Source organism: Vidua macroura, chromosome 6 (genome assembly GCF_024509145.1).
Source record: "Vidua macroura isolate BioBank_ID:100142 chromosome 6, ASM2450914v1, whole genome shotgun sequence".
In the NCBI taxonomy this organism is placed as follows: Eukaryota; Metazoa; Chordata; class Aves; order Passeriformes; family Viduidae; genus Vidua; species Vidua macroura.
Window position 1 is genome coordinate 29867231 of NC_071576.1, and position 18581 is coordinate 29885811.

Here is an 18581-nt window from a genome sequence, read left to right on the forward strand (position 1 = left end):
AGTAAAATGGAAATTTAGCTTTTTTTTTTTTTTTTTGTTGGATATTTTTCACAGTACATCCTCAAGCAACTTTATCTTCATGAAGTTATGTCAATACCTTCAGCCAAAACATAAGGCTTTTGTCCAATTTGTACGCTGATCTCCAAAGAGAAAATTTTTGGCTGACAACGAAGAGGATTTAGACTCTACAAACTTTGCTTGTCTGGAAAATTGTACTATGGGGAAACAGTCTAGACATGCAAACCCTTCTTGCCAGAACTGATTTTTCTTCCCAGGCTCTACATGTGGTCTTTTCTCTACTTCCTATTTTTGAGTCTTTAATCTTCCTTTTGTCAAGTGACTATGCGTAATTTTTTTTTGTCCATCTCCATCTTCCTCTGAGTATGGCATCTAGAAGACCATTCCTTGTGCTATCAATCTCACTTTTTGAGAGCTTTTTACAATATACTTGATCCTCTTCTTTCATTTCTAGATTAAATGGGCAAATTTATGTGTTTTCTTCATCTCCTTCAAGGGTGAATATACTGCAGAGGAAACCTCCCAAGATAAATTATAAGTGAATCATTTCAGCTTAGCTGCTAGAGATTTGGGTGGTCCTGTGGTTTGCAGGTCAAGATATTAGCACATCCTTAGTATGATAAGAGATGCACAAACAGCTACACCCATTCTGACCAGGGATGATTGATTTTACAGAGGGGAGGGGATGTTTCCGCAGCTGTCCTGCTGAGGGGATGTACAACAGAAAAGCCCATTTAATCTCTCACCACGGGCACTTCCATGGAAGTCCTAAGAGTGGAAGTTTCAAGAGGGACATCTGAATCAGTGTGTCCCCTGGCTGCCCTGCCTATATCCCTTTACACTTGATGCTCTTTGGGGTCTGTTCTAGCACTTTCTAGTTATATGTTATGGGTTATGGGTTGTAAGGGATTTCTGCTGCTGAAGGCCTTCTCAGGAAAGCTCCTTTCACTTCCAGCTCTCAGATGTTTGGCACAAACCCAAAAAGAGTATGGTTCCCCTGTTAATTAGTAGATGTTCAGATATTATAAGTCCTGTTTACTGTGTGTCCAATTCTTGATGAACCAATGAATACAAATGATGGCAAAAATACAGTGGAGATGTGACAGGGATAATTCCCTTGATGAAGACTTGACAGATACGTAAAGAACTTAAAACCATGAAATTTAAAATAATTAGGCTCTTTTACAAACAAACAATCAATCAAATTGCTCTTTTATTTTGTTCTTCTTATTTTTTCAAAAATAGCACTTTTGAAACAGCAGCTTGTTCAGGGTGTCATAGCCCTACCAATAGCATACATAGAAGAGTGTTTCTACAGAGCTAGTTCTTGCAATATTACAATTGAAAGGCAACAGATTTTAAAGACTGAGAAAGAAATTCCCATTAAAAAGCACAATGACACTTAGGCTACCAAAAAATTGCAAGGTGACAGTGCCAAATCTTTTACCTTCTTCCAGCTCTTTGTTTTTCTGTTCGTTCCACATCACAACTATGGCAATATTGAATGAGTTAAGCCAGAGCTCATACAGAAGTGAATGAACTACAATCTACAGCTTGTGGGTCATCTGCCCTCTGAATCCCATGATCTGCTTTTAAGCATAGATAAACAGAGGAGAGAAAAACTGAGGACTATTCTCTTGTAACAGCGTTCCTTCCATTACAAGGGCAAAAGTAGAGATAGAAGCAACACTGCTTTTCGAAGGCATGGAATCATATTAATAAGTTTTATTGCTAACTTTTGGGTTTTGCTAACTGCTGAAAAAAGTAGTGACTTGGTGATTAATTTATAATTTTGGCAGAGACTTCTGGGGCTATTGTTTGTGTTAACTATGAGCTGTGGCTTCTGTTCTCTTCACAGTGCCTCTCCTACAAAAGGAAAGTTGTGACTGTGAGGAATCTGCCTAGGAGCCATGAGTCTTTAGAGGTAAGTCTTCCTTTGTATACTTTTATAAGGAAAGCTGAAAATATGGTCCCTTAACAAAAGCTCCATCCTGTTCTAAAGCAATTTCTTAGGTACACAGACTGTGTATGAAGCTGACTCTTGTTTCAGTGATTTTTTTTTTCCTTGCTTAAGCATAAACAAACTTTAGGATCAAGTTGCTGATCTTAAAACAACTATTCATTTTCATTTTGCAAATACTCTATTTTACTTTGTTAAATTTTATACTTGAAATGTTTGTGCAACTGATTTCTAAAATGAAAAAGGAAATCACAACCTTTGTGATCACAGAAAGTGTGGAGAATTCAGAGCAAAAATACTGTATTAAATGGGAGAAGTACATTGACTCTGAGAGCCATGTCACCAACTCCATAGTGCTCAAAAAAGACAAACTTATCAATGGAAAACTAGACAAGCTAGGAGCAGAGCCATGAACATTCACATTTAGCACAAAAACAAGGGGTGTCACTTTTTCATGCTGTGTGAACAGCACAGAAGAAAGTAGGGAAGGGCTACAGCTACTATCATAATGATGTTTATAGCAGAAAACCTTTGCAACTTTATGTGCACTTTATGTACACAGGTAACAAAGATAATTCAGTCAGCTCTTTAGCTGTGAACTTTAACCAAGCCTTGTGTGTTCAGAGCTAGGATTTGAATCATGCCACTGAGAGGTGCAGACAAGATACAATCTGTTTATGGTGTTAGATATTTCTGATTAGGTCATATTATTGTGATGCCTGTAGGACCAAGCTTTCACATCTGAGTAGATCTGACAGTCTTCCAGGCAGACCATAGATCCCTCAAGAGAAAGAGACAGCCTTGTGTCTATGACAGAGTTGTACTGCCCTAGGGGAGTTCTGCAGATCCAGAGACCAGAGAAAGTTACATGTTCAGCCAGGGATATACTAGTTCACAAATGGGATTAAACTACATATTGCTTTAGTGCCAAGTTTATTGAAAATATTGGAAAAGTTATTATAATTGCAGAAATAGCACTCCTCTCATGTGTACCCTCCTTCCTTGAGTAATTTTTTGTTTTGGAAGTTCACTTGCTTCCCATTTTGGTCACAGGGGCAGAAAATGTGGGGCTTTCTACTGTCTTTGCACTGCCTGCACAGGTAGTCACTAGAGTATGTCCTCCCTTTTTCTTATGCCCGTTTTATATTTTATAGTCACGAGTTAAAAAAGCTGCAAAGAAGCCTTAAAATAATGATCAAGCATAAGAAGAAATCCTTATTCCTGTGAATGAACAGGGGGGTGAAAAACTGATCTCACCACTACGACCATTTTTCCCATTGGAATCTTCAGAGATTTCTTCAGAGACCTGTGATTTTTGGAAGCACAAATCTTTCTTGGTCAACTTGGATTGACAAAATACTATTTTAAAATAATCCCAGATAATTATAAAAATGCGACTGTGCTGTAGCACTAAGCATTTCTAAAACAATGTTCACTAGTTCTGACAGTGTTTTCATCTCTAAATGCTGGGCGTGCTTTCAGGGCAAAGTAGAGTAAGCAAGGCTATAGCCTGCAGGGGCTGCTGTCATGCAAGAATAATTATACTAGGATGGAACAAACAATCAAACTGTAAGGACAGATGTTGTTTGGTTTTGTTTTATGTTAAGGGCTAAGTTTATGTTCCACATTAACAGAAACAGTACCTTTTTGTGGAAGTCTTGGGATACTTTCCAGAACTGATTAAGAACTAAGGCATATACTTTTCAACATGTTGGGATCTCCTATCTGAGAGGATGTCCTGTTTACATTTTGTGCTTTAGCTAAGTAAGTACGCTGCATAAGTGCTTCAGAAATGAGGTGAAATATAAGAGGGAAAGATGGCTCGAAATGGATTTTCACACAGGTTTGAAAAATGACACTTGCATGACCTCTGTCATCAAAGCATTTGGGATTAGTCCTACAAAGGTATATTTTTAATGAGAATAGGCACTCAGAAGGCATAGACCTTGACATCCATGGAATGTATTTCAGGGGTTTTAAAACTTTTTTCATCTTCTTTTCAGAAAGAAAATAGAGAGCAGCTGATAATGTGGCTCATAGCCAGTCTCATTTTATGAAATGACCTGTGTAGGTAACCAAACACTGATAAATCTAAAACTAGCATGAAGGAGCATCTAGGAATAACAAAACTAATACAGCAAAAGCTATAGCTTTTAATTTTTATCAGTCCTTTATCACTTAAAGTCTTTCTATATGAGAATGGCTACACAATACTTACATTATGTTACATGGAAGGCAACAGAAAATCAAATTCACTTTTGTAAGGTTGGAATTATTTTTTTCTTTTTTTTTTTGGAAGGCCAAAACTCTTAATGAAATCAGAAGACAAAGTGGCAAATTCCAAAACCAAAATAATTTCAATTTTAAACATAGGCAAAACATAGCAGACTAATGGGAAACTACCTAAAGGATATAATAGTAAATATCATATGTAGTGCTTCTGTACACCCACAGCTTAACTGCTGTCAAGTTTTGGTACAATTCCAGGAAAAGGAAAAAATTTAAGGCACAGTTTGATAAAGTGTTAATTTTTAAATGTGTATAGTGAGTTTTTCAATCCTGTCCAAAGGATACTGATGGGCACACTTCTGTTCTCACTGTGACCTCCTGAAGCAAAGTAAAATTAACAAATCTTCATTTCACCATCCGGGACTAACCCATTCTCTCTGTATATAGATAGATGTATAGATGTAAATCTTTTAAGAATTCTTTATATTAGGAATGGTATCCAGGGCCAAAGGCTGAAATTGTTATTCATCTGGGTTTCCACTTGACTTGATGCTTCTTACATTCACTTTAGTAGTGTAGTATCAAAAAAGTCCTTGTGTACAATTGCATGCAAAATGAAGTCCATTTACACAAAACAGTTTGAGGTCTGAATAATGTAAAAAAAGAATTTTCCTGGGAATTTCCCCAAAAGAATAGGTGATGGAACTACTTCAAATAATAACTTCAGTGTATCTATTATACACAAAAAACCTTCCTGATATTCACATTTATTTCTAATCAAAAATTTTAGAAATCTTGTTCTCTCTCTCTGAGCCTTTATGTGGAACTTATCATCCCTGCTTCTGAGAAAATGAGAATAGTTCATTGTGTATACTATGAGGTCTGCCAGTGTTATCTCTGAAATATGGGAACTAGTGGTATAATAAAATGTACTGCAGAACTCTGAAAGCCCTTGATTCTATATTTACATCTCTGAACAAGCTCACTTTGACTCATAGCTCCTTAATTAGAGGCATAGTCGTTTTTCTTTTCTGTAGGGCATTTTTTTACCCTCACAATACAAGCATACATTTGGTAACTAATACCAGCAATTAGCCTCATCTGCTATGTAAATGAGTGTAATTGCAATTAAATACTTTAGTGGGCCCAAAGGGAAAACATGCAATCATTACAAAGTAAGTAGGAGTACATGGTAAAAGGACTTTTAGGAATGCTAGAAGTGTTTTTTTCCCTGTGGTATCTATGGTCCTTTCCATTATTAGTTATTTCTTCAGGAGTTTAGAACCTGGTTCAAAGGATGATTTTTCTCTCTTTCATTTAGAGCTGTAAAAACCACAGAACAAAGAATGGCATATTTTATGAAGAAAAATTATCTCCAGGGTGTTCACAGGATTTTGTCGTGAACATCTGAGCATCACAAAACAGGATACCAAAAACAACACTGGGAAGTTCCTGGATTGGGTTTATTGTCAAAGATTTGTTGAAATCAATGGCTATGACAGTTTTACACTAACTAAATAACTGTGTCACTGAATATGTCTACATTATTCTCTGTCTTCCACGAGAGCTGTCACTAGCATACTGTAGGCAGCCTGTCTAGCTGGTATTTGATGGTATACTAAACACAGCATAGATACACCAGCATCACACTGCTGAGCTTGGCCCTGGTGTTTGAACAAACTGCAAATCAAATTTTGAGCATGTCCTCCTAAAAGCTAATAGGGATGCATTGTCAGATATAACTCAATAGTGCAAGTATGATTCAAAATTTTCATTTGCATAACGTTTATATGTAATTTTGTTTCTGTGTCAATAAGTTTCCAGTGCAAAATCTGCCCTTTGAAATTTAACTATATATCTCTAATTTCTTCCATTAGGTCATGAAAAGTAATGTAACTATCTGTTAAACCTGAGTTGTCTGAAATTTCTTAAAGACTTGCAGTGAAGCATATGTTTGTATTGTGTGCAAATATCTGGAGAGTGGAGGAAGCCTGGCCAGAACACTCTAGATTCATCTCCTCTATATAGATTCGTCTTCTAAGCAGTGTTTCACTGCCCTTTCTTTCACTAAGTTACTCATTCTGACATTAAAAGTTCTGACGGTACGCAGAGAGATTTCCATAAGCTTTAGTTTTACCACTGCATTTAAAAATGAAAATTAAAATTTTGCTAATAAGACATTTCGAGCTGCTATTTTGTTAATAAATTATGTGTTAAATTTTGACTAAATTTAAGCATTGTAGATGCTCATCCTTTTTATTGCATCTTGAAAAGATGACTGGGAAGGAGTTACAACTCATTTATATCTTAAAAATATCATTAATAAGCCATTATTTCTTGATTTAAATACAGGTCTGTATATTTCTGATTAAGAACATGTGTTAGGAAGCACCAAGGGCAGGCGCTGCTCCCTAGGGGAGGGTGGCCAGCAGCCCAGGATGACAGCAAGGCCAGCAGAGGCAGCAGCCTCAATGACAATGGTCCGTCCAACAGCGCCAGAGTGAGGGAACCACTCATGGACCAAGTGTGACAAGTTCACTGTGATGAGGCGTGCCTGTGGTCAAGACCAGAATCCATATCCACGGGGTCCAGATCGACAGCTACAAAGCAGTCCTGTCATGGACCAAGTATGGCAACGCATGCTTTGATCCATCTCCCAGCCAAATGAGGTAGGAACTCCTGGTGCAGCTTATTCCAGCTGGTTCTCAAAGATCTTCAAGGCCAACTTCTGAGACAGATCTTCTTTCAGAAAGCTGACCTGGAGGGCACTAACTGCACTCCTAGGAAGGTTGTGGCTCTGATAATCTGCTAGACTGAATTGTTACTTTACCTAGAAGAATGCTCAAGACCATTTTGTTTATGAAAAGTATCAGTAGAATAGTGAGAACACACCAACTGAAATTCAGGATAGGCAAGACAGAAGCGAACTATCAAGAACAGAAGTACCTTTCAATAGAAATAAGTAGTGCCTGAGTTTGTCAGTCGTTGAGATGTACTGTGCACAGGAATGAAAATTCTGGTGGATGTTTTATCCACTATTTCACTGAATTTTTTTTCTGTGATATATAAAGTAATTTATTTTTGTGTCAGACAAGGTAGCTGTTTGGGCCTATCCATCTCTTAAGATGACTTCAAAACACCAAGTGCAGTGCAAGTCCCATTAGTTACACTTAACAAGAAAAAGAAATAAAAGGAAAATATTGTTTCTAAATTAGTGTTCCCAAGTTCCCACAAACCACTTAATGTAATTCAGGAATGAAGAGGGAAATACACTACTTACATGGGTATCCCTTGAATACTACCTTTCTTATGTAACTGAAGGCACCTATAATTGGTGACAAAAATACTGCTGTTGAAGTTTAAGTTTCAATAGTTAGTGGGGAAATCTCTCTCCAGTAAAATATTATTTCTTAAATTCAAAGGTATTTTATTTTGTAAACTTTGAAGATGATCACCTATTTGCATGCCAGTTTTACACCAATCTTCACAAGAAGTTGTGGGTTTTATTCATTGTCTAGAACTAAAGAAAAAGTAGTTATGGCACATTTGGTACGGGCTTTCCAGAATCACTACTATAATAATTACAGTTGGGTTGTTTATTTTATCTCTTTCACTTAGAAAGCCATTTATATCTTCTGACCATGATAAAGTGATTGCTGAGATTTCTTCCATTGTTATCGTATAGAAGTCAGTGTATGTTGATCTCATCTTAAGTGTAACTGTCCTGTCAAATAATGTAATTATTGCATGTTTTACCAAAATATCCAGATTTTGATCAGTGAGGGTAGCTGTCAAGCTGAGTTTAAAGTCATTAATTGATATCTCAATCAAGAACTATTCTTTGTTGAGAACTACTCTCCCAAAGTATTCCACATAAGAGATTTTGGTGCACTTCATAGCTCTTAAGGTGAATGTGTTGATTAAAGACAGACTTTCACAATTCAGTATGCAACACATTCTAGGTAGTAGGAGCAGAATGTGCTTAGCAGAGCAATACATACATTTTTAAGAAGAAAATATTTCCTTAAAATCGTAAGAGTTGTTTCAAGACACTAAAATGAAACTCAGAAAAGTAGCAGTCTGTTTTTAGGACTTGGAATTTAGAAGTGATTAAAGACAGGTTAAGGTTCACCACATTGCTTTGATGACTATCATTAGCAATTGTTTTCTATTCAGGGACCTCTGAATTTGAAATCTTCCTCTCTTTAATGTTATGCTAATTGCAGGCACAACACATCTTTATAATTGAACATTCTCTATAAAATTTTAGTTTTAGTAATGGTGAAGAAGTTAAAATTAAAATTGAGTGTTATTGGTTTGGTCTGTGGAACATAATTTAAGGAAACTGGAATTCAGGCCACAGCTTAGATTGTAAGTTTTAGGAATGGATTTGCAAAGAAATGTCAGCTATAAGCCCAGTGCTTAACGCGTGTCTGGTCTGTGTGAACTTGCATTCACCTTAGACCTGTGGAGCACAAACTTTTTCTTCCAGTCAGCCTGTTTGTAACCTCCTTGTAAGTGGAATTGTTTCAGCTTTTCCCCTGCCGACAGCAAAACATAAACATGAGGGACATTAAAATGGAAACAGGATCCTGCTCCTTTCTGTTTCTCAGTTTTACTTAGCAGTGACCTTTAACCCTCATTAAGATACTTTAGAAAGTTTGGGACTCCTTTTTTTGTATAGCTCATTGTGGGAATATTTAGGTTTGTTGTGTTGGTTTTGTCTTCAAAAATATTTAAATGCCTTTGGGTTGTATAAAACATAAACACCCACATTTACTTATTCTAAAAAATATAACTATAGATAATATTTCACAGCAAATGTTCTGGTCATTAGAGACATCCCATAGTTACAAGGCAAACACTAACGCTCAAATTTTACCCAAAAGGAGTAGCAATGCACATCAAAGTTTTGTCCAGGGCAAAACATATATTTGTATACATACTAATGGACACTACCCCTAAAGCACATATTAATGTTCAGAAAATATCAAATATAGTTGTTTTAGCTATGAAAATATGACTTAGCTTCATGAATACAAAATTGTGTGTTGGAATTTGCTTAATGATTTGCAATGTGTGTCAATGACTAGCTATGTACTCTGATTTGTTTGGCTTAGAAGATTCCTGACCTCTTGACAAATATATGCATGCCTTAGAAACACACAGAAATGCTCTAAACATAAGACTCAATTTAAAAAATATTACCCAAGGAAGTATGAATATCTGAGATCCACAATTTCTAATGTTTCCATAGAGAATTCTTTCCCTTCAGTTAAAAAATTAATCATGCTTCCTCTGATTTAAATGTGTGGAAGAGAAGCTATACTGACATATATGTGACTTCTTCTCCCAGAAAAAGTGAAAAGTGCCACCAAGAGATGTCCAAAAATGAGGTTTTTAGTTGTTGATGGTACTGTCTGCCTCACTGGTTTATTTTTGTATGTAAAATGCAGCAAAATAATAGGAGTTACTTGCATGTTTTCAGAAACTGCATTTAGGTACCACTTATGAAGTGAAATTATCTCATCAGAAAGGAAAATACTAAAAATTTTCTTTGATTTTCAGAAAACACCTTCCCAAGGGATTATTTCTTCATCATATTTCTTCTAGTAAAACAGCTAGGAAATTTGTTTCTCTTTGTCATTCTCTGGAATTCTGAATTATCACTCTGTTTTTAAATCCAGCTAAAAATCTAATTAAAAAAATGTTGTATTTTATGCTACCTTGACATATTTCCCTTCAGTCTTTAATTTGATTTAGTTTATTTCCCGGTTATTTTTCCTTTCCTCTTTATTCTTTTCCTTTCTATTGCTAAAGTGAACAAAAGAAGCAATATAAAAAGAGAAACTGTGAAAAAAAAGAATGCAAAAAATTCAAAACATCTTTGATTTTCCTTTTATATATCAGATTGAGAAATTGTTCCATACTCCCTTTCAAAACAAGCTTTTACAAGGATTCTTTTATGTCAATGTAAAATGTTTTGTTTTCCTTATATCTGAGACTGTAGGGTACTTCCGACATACTGTGCTTTTTCAGATGAATTTTGGTAATATTTTTTGAGGTGTTGAAAATTCTCCTCATCTTTGAGGAGAATGCTTTATTGTTTAAAATTCTTTATTGTTTAAAATGCTTCCATTTCCATCTTGAGACCTTTTGGTTTCAGTATCTGCTTATTAGCTCTTATATTTATCTTATTTAACGTGATTGAATGAAGGCAAAACACTTTATTCTGATATTCAAATTGTTTGGAGATTTAATCTGATTAATTTCCCCTGCTTCTTTTAGGGATGTAAAACAACAGTCTGCATTCAACAATTATTACAGTGAAATCAGAGATGAATTTGATCCTACCTCTCAAAATCTGCAAAATTAAACAGTTCATGTTAGGTATCTGCTGAAAACTGATGTTCTTTGTCCACAGTTACTTTTTTTTTTTTTTTTTACTAGTGAGGTACAGCCTTCCAGATTAAGTACAGATTTTATGTCCATTAATGGTAACACTTTCACTTTTGTCTTTACTAATATTTGATGGCATAGATATAATTCTGCATCAATGATTTTACAGGTTTTAGCTAGTTCAGAAAAGAAAAATCAAAAATCCTGTGCAATGATACCTTTTAAAAAGTGACCTTGTCAAAGTGAGGCATTCTGACTTCAATTAAATTCAGAGTTAGTTGGTCCCACAGGTAATGCTGGAATATATAATGTTAGCTATTATAAGAATACTTTGCAAAAGTAGTTTAAAAACCCCTAAAAAGAAAACCATTTATGCTGTGCTGGTTTGTAGAAGAAAAGGGAAGATTTTGCCTTTATATTAGTAACCATTTATGAGGTCATTTTTGGAGTGTACTGTTACATAAAACATGAGGTCAGCAAGTAAAGGTAATTAAATTTTAGTAGGAGCAAGAGACACCAAAAGGTTTTTTCTTTCATCCTACCCAGTCTAAAATACCCATACAATACACCATTAATATCCTTGGAATTGTTAATCATTTCAACATGAATAGAAGTATCAGTGCTGCTAGCTTAATTTAATACCCTCCTGGAGATTCCTGAAGAATGTATGATTACTTCTATTATTTTGTATATTCAGGAACAACAAAATATCAAGAAAATCAACCTAAACATGGAGATGCAGTTCAGAAGAAGCACCTGTTTTTATCTGGATGCGAAATTTTCTCTGGAAATTTTCCATCAGAAAGTGCAATTCAACTCATTTCAAGAAATTTCAGAAGAACAAACCTCTTTCCCTTAAAGTTTCTTGCAAAGAATCCGACATTTTTCTCTTTTGCTCTTTTAGTTAAAACTTTTTATTTTAAAATTTAATCAATTTTCTATGTATCAGAGAAATTAGGAATTAAAATTTAGTATTAAACTGTTTTTGTATTAATGAGAAACCCTAATTTTATAATAATAAAATATTTTAATTATCCTGAATTGGGATTTTATTTCCCAATAAGAATTTTAAAATTTGAAATTTTGGGGAAAATTTGGAGCAGAAAAAAAATCAAAACCCAGCACATGAAATCCTGGTGTTTTCCTTGAAGCTTATAGATTATTTTTCTACCAGAACCAGTCAGTATTTCACTACTCAGTAGAGGACCTTTTACAATTTAAAAAAAAATAGGTGTTCTAGATTTGCAGTAGCACACAGAACATGTAAGGCTTGTGAAATAATCTATTCCATGGAAGTGTGCATTGGCAATGCTGAAGTTTAACTGAGCTGAAAAACCAAGTTTAGTTTTCATTTTCTAATCCAACTATATTTCTCAGAAAATAATATTCTTCATTTTCTTTAATGGTCAGGAGAAAATTCAATATTGGCAATTGAATTTTATATAGCTTTGATATATCTAAATATCTATCTGCTATCTTAGTGTAAAATTATTTTCTCTCCAATGGACTTTCACCTTTCAACGAGGTGGTGTTTAAGAACACATCAAACCATGTGCAAAACTGTTTTGACAACTGGATTTAAAAAAACAATGGTAATGTAGCAGATGTTGTACAGTGTGGTATAGCAGGATTTTTAACAATATATTTTGACAGATATTGATTGTAATTTTTAATGAATGTGGTGACCAATAAATGTTTTGGTTTTACCATAGTAGGTCCAGCTCCATAAATTGAGAGTGAACTCTGGGCTTGTTTCTGGTGTGTTGAGAATTGTACTGTGAAAAGAGAGATTTTATTTCTCTCTTTTGTCAGTGTTCTGATTTGAAAAACTTCAAGCAGCCAATGGTTTCAATAAAGAATTTTCCCCAGTCTGCAAGTAGAATTCCTGATAAGCATGATGAAGAGTCTCATTGTACGGATTTTATTTGTCCACATTTAATGTTTGTAGAAAAATAAACATCAACCATGCTAGATTTCAGAAGAAATAACAGGATCTCTTAACCATCTTCAGAGAAAGTGACTATTTATCTAGTTTCTCTATATGTTCTCTGATAGCACAACAGAATTTTTAAGCTGATAGATTTCCACTGCAGACTTGAAGCATGTTAAATATCTATAGAAGAGATTTATTGAATTCTCAGGGTATCTCAGTAGGAAGAGAAGAAGGTGCTTTGAATTCTGGCACAACCCCTGATCTGATCCTTTTCCCTAATATTCCTCCAATTACTCCTTGCCACCCACACATACTGTGTTGCTTAGTAATTTCAGGTTGGTTGAAATTCCTATTGCTGTGACAAGCGTACATGTTTGTCTTGCAGGTATTACCTTCTCTGCTCCTGTGACTAGACTGGAGTTTAGTGCAGAGAGGTCAAGAGTGGAAAGAAATGCATACCATTGCACACCCTTTCAGTGTGTCCTTTAAAAAGACTGTATAACACTCAATTTTCCTTTTTTTTTTTTTTTTTTTTTTTTTGTAAAAATAGCTAATAATTCATCATCAGTGGCTAGCAAGGTCATTGTTCCATAAAGTTGCTAATGTCAAGTGGAGAAAACAAAACAAATTAATTCTGCATCTATTAAATAGAAAATGCAACTGTAGTTGTGAAAATAACACTTTCAGAATAAATTAGTGCAAGTAATCTCAATAGAAGACAAGTGTTGTTTGACCAGCTTCATCTTTTTTGGCATATGGGAATACCTTTCAGTCATGAGAAGCATGGGATCATCCTTCTCCATAACTGTACAGTAAGCATGAAGAATTTCAGGTTACTGCACACGTAATATGAGCAGCTAAACTGGTAACACATTTTCATGATTGTACATTGTGATGATGACTGGACAAGTATTTTGTGATTTGATACTGCTTCTGGCAAAGTGAATGAATGCCAAGATTGCCAGAGCATCAAAGGAAACATTTTTAATTTAAGTATGCATGCTGAGATGCAGCTGTGCCAATACATGCATATTTATTGGATCTGGCCAGGAGGCAAATGCGCAGCTAATTAAACCATAGTAGTGCTGGCGAAGGTTTGATTCTAAAGGCCTGGGTTGTTGAAGACTTAGCTGAGTTGATTCTGGTGGATATAGAAGCAATTTAAAAATAAAATAACCCTAGGCAATGTTGAACTTGGACACTGATAACCTGGTAGTTAGTTTTCCATGGGATCAGAGGATAGGCTCTGGCAGTAGGCAAGGTTCAAGAATATCATATTTACACTATTTCCATACAATTCCATGTTTTAGTTTAGGTAGCTACTCGATGTTGCATTAGGACGCTATGACCAAGGTGAGCTTAGGAAATAGTTTAGCTCATACTTTGGTGAGCCATGTTAGTTGAATTATAAACAGGACACCTACATCTTCCCAGGTGCCTCTTCACAAAAGGTTCTTCTCATTTACCAGCACATAACAGGTAATCCAGTTTCAGAAAGTCCACTTCTATGGAAGTTTAGGTACAGTAGAATTTCTAACTATTCACTACTCTGTGAAAATTTTGTAAGAAGATGTGCAGTATGATGTTTTGGTTTCTGAAAGGAATGTCTATGGACTAGAAACTGCTCTGAGACACTGCTTACCCCTGGGGAGGAGCTCAATGGCTGACTCTCAGCCTGCATTGGAATTCCGGGCCAAATTTTAAACAAGTGAAAATTGCATTAAAATAATTTATTATTCTTGTAATTTACATTAAGTTTGAATCTTTATTATTCCAGGTAAAAACATAATATTAAAAATGAGAATTTATAATACTTTCATAATTCCAGGTAGGCAGCATCACCAGCCTCAGGCTTCAAAAGAGTCTGTTCTCATATTCTGCCTAATCACAAGACTGACTTAAAATTCCTGAAGTTTAAAAATAAATGCATAAAAATAAGGTTTTATTAGTATTATTGTGTTCGCATTTCAGCCTTAGGGTACACATTTTTAAGGGCGTCCTCCATGACCACAGAGGCAAGTGATACAGCTGAAAAAATTAGTGAATGAAAATTGAGTTTAGAAACTGACATAATGATATGACTGTAGAAGGAGAAGTTGTAAGAAATTTAAGTTGTGTAAAATCCTTCAATACAGACAGTAAAATCAAGAGAACTGGCGCAGGTACCCATTTGATTGGGATATTTTACCCCTTCTCATGGGATCTTATTCTACCTCTTCTTCCATGAGTACGGTTAGTAAATTGGTCATTGAATTTTTTATCCCCCTTGAGCAGGCTGCAAGGAAGTGTTCTATCTACTCCCCGACAGACTGTGTTTAGATCAACTTACTGCCTTGGAATGTAACTGAGAGAAGGAAGGGAGGAGACAGGAAGAAATAGCTGAACATAAATTAAATAAACAAATAAATTCTGCAGCCTATTATAACCAAGCTAAGATTGAGCATGATTTGTTCATTCTGCTTGCCTATGTGAGTTGTGAGGGGATTTTAATATTTTTTTAACCTTACGGCATAATACGTGTAATCCAGCAAACAGTTACTTTTCAGAATGGGTTATTCTGAACAAATTGTTGATTAACCAGAGAAAATCAAACTCTGAGAACCAGTATCATTCCTTCTTAGTCACAGACTCCCAGCTTGTTTATTTAGTGTCACCCATAGTCTGTCATGGCTGACCTAAAACTATCAGAAACAGCCACAATTGCAGCCAAGCATAAACAAAAATCTGAACTGAAGGTGCAAGGGGACTGCCATTCTAAAGATAAGATCTATTGCTGTAATAGCCCTTGATTATGATGACCAAATTAAAAAAAAAAAAAAAAAAAAAAGAAAAAGAAAAGAAAAAGAAAAAAAAAAAAAAGAGAAAAGACCAAACTGCAAATATACAGACACATTTCTATTTATTTATATATGAAAGGAGGGAAAGAAATCATTTGCAGAGATGAAGACATATAGAGAATAGGGTTTCATTACATGTCAGTGTTTCTCAACAGTTTATAAAACATGATTTTGTGAAACTAAAGGTTTGCTTGTGGTCGTCTCTGTTTGCTTAATGACATTTTGTAAAGTGATAAAAATCACATGGAGATAGCAGAGAGAGGAAGGGAATCTGCCAGATGGTTATCTGTTGGTAGAGTGTTTTTCACCCTTCCTTCCACCTACAGCACAGAAGCCCTGGTTTTACACTGAAGACAGATTTGCATTAGAAGATACCACATATGAATAAAAGTCTCATATATTCTGCTTCAGGTGTGTGAAAGATTTGTAAATTGCTGGTGACACAGGTAATGAAGGTGACTCATGTGTGACAAAAGCTGACTCGTTATTTAAAAGATGTGATTTTCAGACAACTTTTGATTTTCATTGTAATCAGTTTCCCTGAATTCATTGGGGTTTCTTTAAAAATAGGGAAAATTAAAAAAAAAAAAAATTAAACACAGACTTTGAACATCCTGATGTATAACCACTGCTAATGGTGTGGGAAAACCTGCTTGAACTCCTCTCCAGCCATGCCAAGGGTTTGGTCACTTGGCCATTTTAAAGGTCAGTTCCTGTCTTTAGCTTAATGCTCAGTATGTTACAAGGTTTCATTCCTTATTGTTTATGTAAATTAAATCTTCAAAGCTCAAAACTTCAGTGGAGGTAGTTGTGGGAGTTTGTGCTTTAGAAGAAGTAGTCTGCACTTTTATTAACATTTGCTGAGCAGATTAATGGATGGAAGAATAATAATGAGATGATTCTACTAGTGTATTTTTTTTCAAAATGTGTAAATTCAAAGTTCTATTAGCAAATAGATGTCCTGAGAAATTTTATAAATATGCATATTTCAGAAATTATTTTGATTTGACCCATATTTCTTAAAAACTCCTGAAAATGTAAGTCCTTGGTTTTTTACAATTAATAAAATTTTAGATATGTTATGGCTCAATTCTTCCATATTTCCACTCTATCTTCTTTATTAATTTCATTTTTTTTTTATTAAGCTGCATTGGCTATTCAGTAGCATCAATGGCCTATTCAATGCCAGCTCTTAGAAAGTACCCAAATGCTAGTCTTGCATCAAAGCTTCTCACATATTAGGAAAAAAACCTGTTTGATAACTATAAAGCAACATTAACTTATAATCCAACCTAAAAATTCTTATGTATTAGTTTAGTCTGTCACCACTTTGGCAGAGGGAATAACTATCTACCTGACCTTTCTGTTTGTCTGGAAAGAACTGCATTTTTCTGTGTTCTGTATAGGAGAAATGCACAGAGCATTGGGAGCTTAGGCATATTGATTAAAAAGCAAACACACAAACAAACCAAACCCCCTCCCCTTATTTGGTTTTAAAATTAATAAAAATTCTGCTTGGAGCTAATATGAGGTATATCATATTTACTTGTTAATTATTCTTCTCTTTTCTTGCCCTGCAAAAAATATATCTTGACTCTAGCCTTTACAACAAAAAGCATTTGGGAACCCTGGTCTTAAAAAAACCCCAACCAAGTGAAAAACCAACAAAAACAAACAAACAAGCAAACAAACAAATGTGGATATGGGGAAGACATCAGACTAGTATTTCATGGAAATTTCAAATTCACATTTTGTAATTTCCTGGACGGGAAGAACTCCCTGGAAAAGTCCCTTAAGGTAAAATCAGCATGCATGTGTGCTGAATGAATGCCCAGAAATATATTTTTAATGAAAGGAGCTTAGGAGGAATGTATCATGGAAGTGTTGAGTGCTCATCTATTCTTATTTATTTCATTATAGGAGAACATATCAGTTTGAGAAAAGCCATGTGGAATGTGTTGCTGATATTTGTATACTCAAAATGCAACATTCTTTATAATTGTCATTGTAGACACTGTTATTTGGGTCTGCTGTGACTGTCCAATGTTCATCTGCTGACAGGAAAAATGTCTTCTTCAAATTGTGTGGGTTTTATTTATCCAGAAATAGATCTTGCCTACTTTTGGTGGGTTAAATAAGGAAAATGGAATTCCCTCTGGTAAACAAACCTCTGTAGCTCTGGTATGAAGATCCCTAAGTACCTGCAAGCTGGCTGAAGGAATACATTGCTTCCCCCAGCGTGACATTACACCTTAACTGGCAGCAGTTTAGCCCAGACTAGCAGGTTTTTGCATCAATCGGCCTTCCTGGGTTACTTACCAGGGCCAGGTTTGGCTGTAGACTTGAGTATTCTGTTGAAAGCAAAAGCTTAAGAAGAATTTAGATATCAAGGTACTTAGCATGAATACATGCACTTTAATAAGTCGGCTGCAGAGAGCCAAATGCTTTGTGAGGGTAAAATGTCATTGCTATGGTTTTCCATAGGAGGAAATGTTAACCTTTGTCCTTCTAGCACTTGCTGCTTCTGGCATTTTTTCTCAATGAGGACATTTGTGAAGCTAGGAAAGATCCTGGAAGGAGAAGGAATTAGAACACATGCAGAGCTCAGTGCAGAGGTAAAATATAAGCTTTCAGCAGCATAGAGCCACAGTTCTATACTGTGGCTGAAAGTTGTTCACCCTTGAAAGCTTTTCAGTGGTCAGGCTGAAATATGTATCTTGGTGAGTAACTAGTGAACAAGTGCCAGTAGCAGTAAAAATGCCAACACATTTCACAATTCTTTTGACTTTCTTAACACAGACAAGCATGTTTACTGAGGTTTATTTTGCCAATGTACTAAATAGATAATGCTGGGAATACCACATAACTATATGTTGGGTACTGACTCTATACCATTATTTATTCCAAAGCCTCAGAGTCAGTTCTTATTTGCAAATAACTTGGGATAGCAAGCAGCTGATGAATAACTACGCCCTGCCATTTTTCAGTATATATAGCATCCTGCATCTTTTGTAAATATATGTAGAATTACTTTATTCACTACTTAGTGAATTAATTCTCCTGCTTACAAAGTATGATTTCTTTTGGCCAGTCTACTAGCCAGTGAATACACATGCTGAGTGTATTCTTTTACAATGTCAAAAAATCACTATTATCTGTGATTTTCAAATGGTGATTTGAAAAGAATATGTTGTCCAAAAAAGGC

The 18581-nt window shown here is 35.2% G+C and overlaps 1 long non-coding RNA gene across 1 annotated transcript; it reads left to right on the top strand.

Annotated features, from left to right (window-relative positions):
* Positions 1–6678: 6678 nt before the first annotated feature.
* LOC128809435 (uncharacterized) lies at positions 6679–11590 on the top strand. Its single transcript, XR_008437723.1, has 2 exons — positions 6679–6876; positions 11304–11590. It is a non-coding gene; the product is annotated as an uncharacterized LOC128809435 (long non-coding RNA).
* The last annotated feature ends 6991 nt before the right edge of the window (positions 11591–18581 follow it).